The sequence below is a fragment of the Eleutherodactylus coqui genome, chromosome 9 (genome assembly GCF_035609145.1).
Source record: "Eleutherodactylus coqui strain aEleCoq1 chromosome 9, aEleCoq1.hap1, whole genome shotgun sequence".
Taxonomy (NCBI): domain Eukaryota; kingdom Metazoa; phylum Chordata; class Amphibia; order Anura; family Eleutherodactylidae; genus Eleutherodactylus; species Eleutherodactylus coqui.
The window spans coordinates 44,679,018-44,689,824 of record NC_089845.1 but is presented as its reverse complement, the minus strand read 5'-3'; the positions used below and the strand labels follow the sequence as shown (position 1 = coordinate 44,689,824).

At 43.9% G+C, this 10,807-nt stretch overlaps 1 pseudogene; it reads right to left on the bottom strand.

The window, feature by feature from the left end:
* Positions 1–8,161: 8,161 nt before the first annotated feature.
* On the bottom strand, positions 8,162–9,330 carry LOC136578643 (myosin-9 pseudogene; annotated as a pseudogene).
* Positions 9,331–10,807: the final 1,477 nt, after the last annotated feature.

Genomic DNA, 10,807 nt, shown 5'->3' with positions numbered 1-10,807 from the left:
ACCCCTCAGAATGGTGTATTACGAGTAGAGCAGAAACAGAACGCTGTAATTAAATGTGCCGCTTATTGGCCTGTGGTTGGAGGCTGACTTCGCTTACGGAATGCACAGCAGAGCCAGGAAACTATTTTGCGCATGCCTGTAGTGAGACGTAGGTGCGTAGGACTGAGCTAGTGAAATTCACAGCGCAGAAGAAGTCAAGTGGCCAAAGGGCAGTGGTAGGCCTTAAGTATTTTGCTTCAATTTTTTTTAAATGGTGAGCTGAAACACCAGACAGATACTGTATGCAGCGTATATATTGTATACGGTTTCCCTCTGGCGCTTTGATGGCGGTGATGTAACGGGCACAGCAGAGCCAGGAAACAATTTTGCGGATGCCTGTAGTGAGACGTAGGTGCGTAGGACTGAGCTAGTGGAATTCACAGCGCAGAAGAAGTCAAGTGGCCAAAGGGCAGTGGTAGGCCTTAAGTATTTTGCTTCAATTTTTTTAAATGGTGAGCTGAAACACCAGACAGATACTGTATGCAGCGTATATATTGTATACTGTTTCCCTCTGGCGCTAAGACGGCGGTGATGTAACGGGCACAGCAGAGCCAGGAAACAATTTTTGACAAGCCTGCTGTAACGCTTTGCTGCGTATTAATTAGGACTACTACCCCCAGCAGACATGCAGTACACTGAAGACGGTCACAGGCAACCCAAAGATAGTATTTTTCCCCAGTTTTTTTGAAAAAGCCCACTGCCTATATAGACAGTATATCTCTTTCTCCTTTCCCACTGTCCCTGCCTCACCAGTACTGCCCCTATACTCTGTACAATGACTGCAGACTGAGGACGCAATGCTCTGCACGCCCGATATACAAAAAAAAAAAAATTGTGCAACACTGCTAAAAGCAGCCTACACAGTACTGCACACGGTCAGATGTGGCCCTAAGAAGGACCGTTGGGGTTCTTGAAGCCTAAAATAACTCCTAACACTCTCCCTATAGCAGCAGCACCAGCAGCAGCACTTTCCCTGAGCTATGTCAGAATGCATCTGTGGCGAGCCGCGGGAGGGGCCGATTTATATGTCAGATGTGGCCCTAAGAAGGACCGTTGGGGTTCTTGAAGACTAAAATAACACCTAACACTTTCCCTATAGCAGCTACAGCAAGACAGCACTTTCCCTGATCTCTGTCACCACGCATCTGTGGCGAGCCGCGGGCGGGGCAGATTTAAATACTCGGGTGTCATCTGATCTCCCCAGCCACTCACTGCAGAGGGGTGGTATAGGGCTGGAACGTCACAGGAGGAAGTTGTAATGCCTTCCATGTCTTTCTATTGGCCAGAAAAGCGCGCAAATTTCTCAGAGATTAAAGTGAAAGTAACTCGAACATCGCGTGGTGCTCGTCTCGAGTAACGAGCATCTCGAACACCCTAATACTCGAACGAGTATCAAGCTCGGACGAGTACGCTCGCTTATCTCTATTAATTGGCCTACAGCAGTCTTCAAGTCATACAACAGATTCTCAATTGGGACTGATGTCTGGGCTTTGACTAGGCCTTTCCAATACAATTTGAAAGGTACCTGTTATGACTCTTACACCCCATAAACTACATTATGGGGCTCAAAGTTAGAGAGTGGGGACTGTGGGGTGCGGTGTTTAATACTCACTGAGTGCGCCATTTCTGGGCTGTGTCCTTACAGACAGCATGATGCTTTTCAGGCAGCTTTGTGAACGTGCTTTTCCATTCATCTCTATGGGGGAGCGCGTGCATAGAGCGGGCTGAAAAGAGTCACGCTGCATGTGTGTGCCAACTTTGCGGGAACACAGTGCAGGAATGGGGAGCCTGATGAGTATCAAATACCACTCCCCGATTTCCCTTTTCCCTGACCTTTAAGTCGCACAGCATAGTTCATAGGGCTTAAAGGTCTTGACCGATTCCTTTTAATGTCATCCATCTTTCCTTCAAGCCTGACAAGTTTTATAGTTCCTGGCAATGAAAATCATCCCCACAGCATGATTCTGCCACCATCATGCTTCATTGTAGAGCGTTCCAGACATACTATTGCAGAAGTGGTGGAAATAACCGCAACTTGTGACAAGAGATCAAGCCTGGGGGCCTGTCCTCAGAATGGATGACCAGTTCTTCAAGACGAAGAGCCATTCCTTATTTGTACATGTTTTTAAACTATATGATAACTATATGATAATGAAGCTCACTGCGCAGGGTAGAAATATACATCTTTACACCACACGATGAATTGAGACGCGGCACTAATAAAAAGAGGAACTATCTTCATTACAATAAGCTGAGTGTAAGGCCGAACGCAAGCGGCCGGGTCGGATTCCGACTGTGAGATTCTCACAGCGGGATGGGACCTGTGCTCCTGCAGTGACCCGTGGCTTACCTGTCCGGCATCTTCGCTCTACTCTGCGGAGGTGCTGGCTGGTGCACAGCTGCACATGCGCAGTGCAGAACCAACACATCAGTGAGGCTCGCACTGGAATAGGACTTTCCACGATCAAAATCGTGGCTATCTGCATAGAATTGCATAAACCAATCAAATCCTATGGCAGCGTACAGCAGCGGAATTTCCGCACGTGTGCATTCGGCCTAATGTGTCTTAGTACTTCATCTCTTTTTTTATCATTTAAAGCACCAAAATATACCTAGATTGTAACATGAGGCAGATCAGAGGGCATGTGAGGTGAGGGGGACTGGAGAAGTGAGGGGATTTGGAAAGATCATGTAGCAAGAAGGATGTGAGCGACACATTAAAAATAAAATTTTGCCATCAGGGCGCCTACCCACTTGCGATTTTTTTTCCTTTGCGTTTTGCATTTTTTCTGAAGAGCAATTAGGATAGAATGTGTTCTAGTCAATTTGCGTTTTTTTTTCGGTCCGTTGCAATTTTTAATATAGGAACTGTCAGTTGCATATGTGTCCTTATTTTTCTCTTAATGCACCCATGAATGTCAATGGAAATTAACGGAAAAGGCGCGAAAAAGCCGCGGAAAACGCACCAAAAACGCGCGGAAAATGCTGCGTTTTTCACGCACGAAAATCGCAAACGGAAGTGGGTAGGCGCCCTCAGGGTTCAAGGATGTGCAGAGAGGGGCTTGTGTGGGCACAAAGGGGACACTATGGGCTTTTGGGGCCTATCAAGCTAGAATTATTACTTTATTGAGTAGAAATTGGGCCATAGTACTGTATAGGGGGCACAGAGAGGCAGAAGTAGAAGCAGGATGGTGAGAGTGTACAGAAATGAGTATTGTCATGGTGGTCTGGGCCCAGATTGAATAGAAAAAAAAAACCAGACGCCTCCAGTCTCAGAAGACGTCACCTGTGATCACTCGAGGTAACTGTACTGTAGCCACTGTCACTGCAATCACCATCACCATGTAGAACTGGTTTCTATTATTTTGTGACTGCATTATTTAGAGGTATACTAGAGCTGAGCCACTGTCCACCAATTCCTAATATTTGTCTTCTGCTGTCTCTAATGCACATACTTGTTTTTCTTTATTTTCAGGTGGAAGCGGAGATATATGTCTTGACATTTGTGCCTCTCATCTTTTAAGACTCTTAAAGAACTGCAGCCGGCGGCCATGAAAAGAAGTTATGCAGAAGGGGGGGGCCTGTGCTGACCTTTCCCACCAGACCCCATAAGTGTTTAGCTACCCCCCTATTGGTATCAAAGATTAGCATTGGATCAAGAATTCAATCTCACAGTTCTATTGAGATCTGAACTAATTCCAAATATATGCTGCTGAGAAAGAAAGACAGAGGTGTGAAGGAGATAAATGTATTTTCCTTTAGGCTTGCTGGAATAAGCCACAAAATCAGGTTTCAGTAGTCTCCAGATAGTTGTGTCCTTGCTATGAGAGTACTGCATTGTTAGTTATCCTGGAATATATAAAGGGCACTGAATGAACAGCTGAGTCATGGGAAATTTGTAATGTGCAAGCAGTCGCTCACCACCTAGACAACGGAACGTCGAGTATAATCCTGCGCTGTCTCCACACCGTTTAAATATTAATAGTATGTCCTATACTCTAGATCAGGGGTGTCAAACTCATTTTTACCGAGGGCTACATCAGCCTTACGGTTCTATTCAAAGGGCTGTTTCTAAGCGCTCATTCACATGGGCATATTTGTGCTCCGTATTATGCCTGTATTTTTTACGCACGTAATACGGACAGCTGAATCCCCATTGATTTGCATTGGGGTATTCAGACATGCGTTTACATGTGTATTTTCTGTGCATCAGGAAAATCATAGCATGTTCGATTTTGGGCTGCATTACGGACCAAAAATCGTCCATTGAAATCAATGGGATCGCATAAATACGCACTGAATATACATAATACATGTGAAGTCATTGCATAATTATGGATGAAGACAGAAGAAATCTATGGGACTTTCTTGCGGTTTTCTTCTTTTGCCTACATGAAAAAAAAATAAGAAGGTCCAATGATGCATAGTTTTGATCTGTAAAAAAGTCGGCGCATTTCATGCAATGAAACGGCATCCGTCCGTTTAAATGAGCCTTAAATCTAACTACACCTAAACATGGCTATGGACTCTATGCATTATGATGGGGTTTCTCCTCTTCCCCCTCTTTAGCAGTGAGCTTCCTACCTTGGAGGCTGGCTAGGGTGCCCGCTGGGGCTGTCAGAGCTCTGCCACAACCTGTTAGTTGTTGAACAGAATTCAGAATCGAAGATGGTACCCACCCTCTATGCTGGCACTGCTCCCTCTGCCAAGCACTGGCTGTGTCCTTCTGCATCTGAATCTTGTTGGGGACACATAATATTACATGGCGGGCCAGATTCAGCCAGTGGGCCTTGAGTTTGATATGTGCTCTAGACTTTAACATTAGAAATTCATACTGGATTCAATCATTAATATTAACCCTTTCCAATCCAATTGGTATCCTGGTTTTCATAGGGGGCTTACTCTTTTTCTGTCATTATACAACAGCACTATATGCTGGCTAAAGCCAGTACTGCATGAGGTGACACATTGGATAGGCTCCAACAGAAGAGAGGCTGGCAATATACAGTAGGAGAACCCCGACGGATGTCTTCCAACGTCGGAGCTGTACAGCCTTAAGTCATAATATCTTTAGACGTCAGTGGATTGGAAAGGGTTAAAAACCACAACTGGATATGTATTGATTAGTTCCAAAGGATGCTCCTGTGTAGTAGTATTACCAAGTGTAATTCCATAAATCTAGTTCATACTTTCTGTGCAACTTAAAAGAGAATAAATATGGCGGGAGGTTAATGGAGAATTAATGACCACTGAGAAAGAAGCAATGTTCACTGGCTGAGAGATTACAACAGCGGAACTTGTAAATGAATTGAGCTGAACTGCAAAAATATATATGATTCGCACTCAACGGTGTTGGTGAGACCTGGAGCAGTTCGTAAGTAGTACAGTGGAAATATTCGAAGATACGAACGTATATGTGTATGGAACCATAGGTCTTAGGGTGTGTTCACACGAACGCATAAACGGCGCGTTTTTGCGCCCAATCGTATAAACGTGACCATCTGAGGCACTGGTTTCCAATGTATTCGTTCGCACGGGCAATTTTACGGCGCGTAAAAACGGCAACCCGAAAAAAAACGGAACATATGCGACCGAAATACGCGCCAACGCATATTCGATGGCCGAAAAGATAGTTTGCAAAGTAGGAACAAACGATAATACGCTTTCTAGCTCTGGTCATGATCGCCGAAAAACGTTCTTTCCGGCGATTAAACGCTGCGCACGTGCGAACGTAAATACGCCTACGCTCGTGTGACCGCGCCCTTAAAGTGCGTTTATACTGAATGATATCGTTCAAATGAGCAAAATTCAACAATAATCGTTCAGTTTAAACACTGCCAATGACTGAATAACGAATGAGAATCGTGAGGTTCTTACTCATTCAGCTTCAGCATAAAAATCAGCGCCGTTCACATATTTGGCAGTTTAACCCTTTCCATTCTAATTTATATTCTAGTTTTCCTAGGGTACTTACTCTTTTTCTGCCATTATACAACAGCGCTATATGCTGGCTAAAGCCAGTACTGCATGAGGTGACACGTTTGATAGGCTCCGACAGAAGAGAGGCTAGCAATATACAGTAAGAGAACCCCGACGGACGTCTTCCAACATCGGAGCTGTACAGCCTTAAATCATAATGTCTTTAGACATCAAACAGTGGATTGGAAAAGGTTAAACACTGAACATAGAAATACATGACAATGAAAATTGCACTACTCTCAACTAGAAGTCTAAACTAGTGACCTACTCGCGGACGAGCTGGTGATGACGTCACCAGCTCGTTCGCTCAGGCAAATGAGAATCAATTAGTGTAATAGGAGCATTAGTCTGGCAACCTAATAAAATACCCAGCATGCACTGCCTACTAGACAATCAGGGTGTAGGCTCCTAGGAATTAATGAGATGCTAAAGTGCAAGAAATACCAACTTTTGGTGATAAGACTCGTATCTTAGAAAGCTCGGTTCTTGGTGACTGCCTCCTAAAGAGTGATGAGATGCCACCATTCTGAAAAGTTGGTAAGTCCGACATATGAGCACTGAGAAAAATTAGATTATTTCATAAATGAGTGTTTCTCTAGAAGTAACTTTCTATCTATGAAAGAACTCCATAGGTGTGCAAACCTGTTAACGACCGCATCACACGATATAGAGACATTTTCTAAATAACAGCGGTTCCAGGATATTATCAGTAATCCCACAGTTTGTTAGATTTGATGTTTTATTTCCGCGAGGCTCTGTTGAATTATAGTTGTCTTATTTCTATTTTATGATTTGTTATTAAATTGGTTTTTTTTACATTCCTATGATAGATTGAATCCAGTATGAATTTCTAACGGTATAATTTAGAGAATATGACTTACTATTAATATTTAAACTGTATGAGAAATTTCTACTTTGATTTCACTGGTAAATAACTGACTCATAAGACATGTCTCACTGGATGAATCATGAGAAGCTTACTAGCAGAGTACTATCATTACTGCACTTGGAATATTTCTGTCACCCACTAATAATAATGTAACACTTTACAGTATTTAAAACAACTGAAGCAGTAAACTGCTGGGATCTAAACTAGAAGTAGACTAGAGAGTAACTATGGGTAAACCTCCATATTAAGCGAAGTAAAGACTGTGTAAGTGCAGAAAAAAAATATACCAGTGCTGTCGGAGTAATAAAAAGAAACCCACAGGTGTTTCTGGTAACAGAATGCCTGTGTACAGCCCCCTATAGGCCATTCTTTATACTGCTCTTCTACATATCTTTCCCCTGATAAAATCTGTAGGCCTTATCACAGCTTTTTGTCCCTCTAGGGTCAAAACTCCAGGCTTGGGGATCTCTATGTGTGGGGGGCCTATCACCGCAATGGGAGAACTCTGCAATCCTCTGCCGCAGCTGTGACAGCCATGGCGGGGGATTCCCTTCTTCCACGAAGTGATGCAAGGCTGTTTTCACATGAAAATGCCTGGCATCCACGGGGAATTCACATGGATGGCGAGGGCATTTATTCATGGCCTGATATCACCCTCGTCTGTATGAAGTTAGCCTAAGAACCTTTTCACTTTTCTGCACATTCTCAAGTACCTTCACAACCTTTTTTTCAGTCTGTTCCTAGCTGCCACATCTTCTTTCTCATGCCTGTACTGCCGGTTTTTTTTCCAGTTGCTTCTCTACAGGTCCTTGCATGGAGTTTGCCTCTACTGACCCGGTTTTGCTGCTCTCTGCAACTTCTTTCATATGGTTCTCTTCACCTGCAACCCCTGAAGTGAAGCCTCTTTTTCAGTTTCTGCTTCATTAGTGGCCTTTTCAGCTTCCGCAGCCATACCTTCTGCCTTCTCAGCGATTTCTTCTATTTCAGAAGATTGCTCAGCCTTCATCTTCTTAGTGTCTTTACTCTCACTTGCAGTAGCAATTTCTTCCCTCAAGGCTGTCCCAGTTTTCCCAGGTAACCTTCTAAGCATAATTTGGCAGGCTTCATTGCTTGCATCTCATTTTTAAGATTGTTTAACAAGATCTTCTTTTTTTGTTTTACTTGCTGTCTGAACTGGGTCCTAGACCTCTCTAAGACTCCGAACCTTCCTTTTAGCAACATAACTTTTCTGTTCCCAGTGTTTCATCTTCACACTTAACTTCTTCTTTGAAACACCGCCTTTTCCTCTAACACCACTTTCAGGGTCCATGTTAACGTTTGTGCTTTGGTCTCTTTCTGACAAGCCCTTTCCTCAGCACACTCACATTCAATGGCATCTCTCTCAGACCTGTTTTCCTCTTCAGTTATCCGCTGTTCACACATCCCCTGTTTCTTCTCCAGTTTGGACACAATCTGGCACTGGTGACCAAGCTCCACAGTAACATCTTCCAATTCCTGATGAAGACTTGTTTTAAACTTCTCAAGTTTATTATAAGCAGCTGCTTTTCTTCATGCCTTTGATTTGTAGCTTCTAATTCTCTTCAAATTTCTTTCTTCTGCTCTTTAACATCTTCCAAGCACGTAGTATTCTTCTCCATTTTCTTTTCTATATCTGATACCTGAGCCTGAAGTGTTGAAATCTGTTTTGACAGGTTTTTCTTTGTTTCTGCATCTTCCTCTATCTGCTTGAAGAACACATTTGTCTCATCTTCCATTCTTTTCAAGTGTGCACTAAGGCCTAGCCTCTGGAGCATCTCTTGCACCAGCTTTTGAGACTCTTCAATCTGAGCTTCCAATTTCACCTGCAATCTGTTCCCTTTCACAGACAGCTCTGCCTGTATTCTGTCACCTTCAGTGATCTGTACTTGTAGCTCTTGAAGCTGCATCTCAACCACGTCTTTCTTGAATTCAGAATCACATTTGTCTTGCAATAGCACCTTCACCTCATGGGTCAGTTCAGTACATTCACTCTCCAAAGTCTGTTTGGTCTTTTCCAAGGTTTCTTTCACCTTTTCAGTTTCTTCTAACCATTTGGACAGTTCCCCCATAACTAGAGAATGATTCTGTTTAAGGATCTGTGCTTCATATACTTCCGTTTCTCCATCCCAGGTTATCTGTATCTGGGTCACCACTTCCTCATGAAGTGCTTCCTGGGCTTCCTTGAAGCCCAGTATGTCTTTCAAGACCTTTGTTTGCTTCTTTGCCTAGTTACAAGCAGCTTTCTTCATTTCCAGGTTTTCTTTGAGCTCACTTATCTGAGACTCCAATTCACCATTTCTTTTCGCTAACTGCATTTTCAGCTCTGCAATCTGATTATGCAAATCTGTAGCCTGTATTTCTAACTTGCAACACATCATCTCTAACTCTTGGGCTCTCATTTGCATTTTCTTAAAATCCTGTTCTGTGCATGGTTTACTGTGTGAGCAGCAACCTGTTATCATTTTCAGAAAGGCTCAGGAAACTCAAATAATTTGCAATTCTGGCTTCCACCAATTTTATTCCACATATCACAGCAAATACTTCTGGTACATAATAATAATAATATTTATGTGTATAGCGCCAACATATTCCGCAGCGCTTAAATAGACAGGGGGAATACAGAGAGACAAAAGTACAAAAAATCCAGAACCACGGTTACAATAGTAATCAGTTGATGGAAACAATAGGGGTGAGGGTCCTGCTCCAATGAGCTTACATACTACAAGTAATGGGGTGAGACAGAAGGTAAAATGGCTGGCAATGTGCACAGTATGGCAAGGTGGAGAGTGAGGGATGCTATACACAGACAATGGTCAGACATTTAGCCGTGTGATGGCAGAATCGTTATGACTGCAGGAGTGGTTTATGACGGCTAGCAGGGATTGCAGTCAATAGGTCAGGGAGCATGTTATCAGGCGGCGTACAGAGGAGTTTGTTTAGGGAATGCGGTATGCCTCCCTGAATAGGTGCGTTTTTAGAGCCTGAAGTTTTTTGAGTCCTGGATTGCCCGGGTAGCCTTTGGTAGTGCGTTCCAGAGGACCGCTGCTGCTCTGGAGAAGCCTTGGAGGCGGGAGTGAGAAGTTCGAATTAGAGGGGTGTGCAGTCTAGTTTCATTAGCAGAGCAGAGAGCCCGGGATGGGTGATGGATTGAGATGGGGGGGGGGGCAATATAAAGGGGAGCTGCGCTGTGAATCGCTTTGTGGATGAGGGTTGTGAGCTTGAATTGAATTCTATATTTAACGGACAGCCAGTGCAGTGGCCGGCACAAGGTAGAGGCGTCTGAGTAGCAGCTGGATAGGAAAATGAGCCTGGCTGCTACATTCAGGATGGATTGGAGAGGGTAGAGTCTGGTGCAGGGGAAGGCGATCAGCAACAAATTGCAATAATCAAGCCGTGAGTGGATGAGGGCAACAATAAGCATTTTTAGCATGTCTACAGTGAGAAAAGAGTGGATTCTTGTGATGTTCTTGAGGTGCAGCTGACATGTTCGGGCAAGAGATTGGATGTAGGGGGTAAATGAGAGATCAGAGTCGAATATGACCCCAAGGCAGGGGGCATGCTGTCTGGGAGTTATGGTGGCACCACACACTGAGATAGAGATGTCAGGATGAGGTTAGTGGAGGGTGGAAATACCAATAAGTCAGTTTTAGAGAGGTTTAGTTTTAGGTAGAGAGAGGACATAGTGTTAGAGACAGCGGACAGACAGTTGGTGATGTTTAGGAGGAAAGGTGCAGAGATGTCACAGGAAGAGGTGTATAGCTGGGTGTCGTCAGCATAGAGGTGGTATTGGAGGCCAAATCTCCTGATGGTTTGTCCAATAGGGGCTGTGTAGATAGAGAAAAGGAGGGGGCCGAGGACCGAGCCCTGGGGGACTCCAACAGC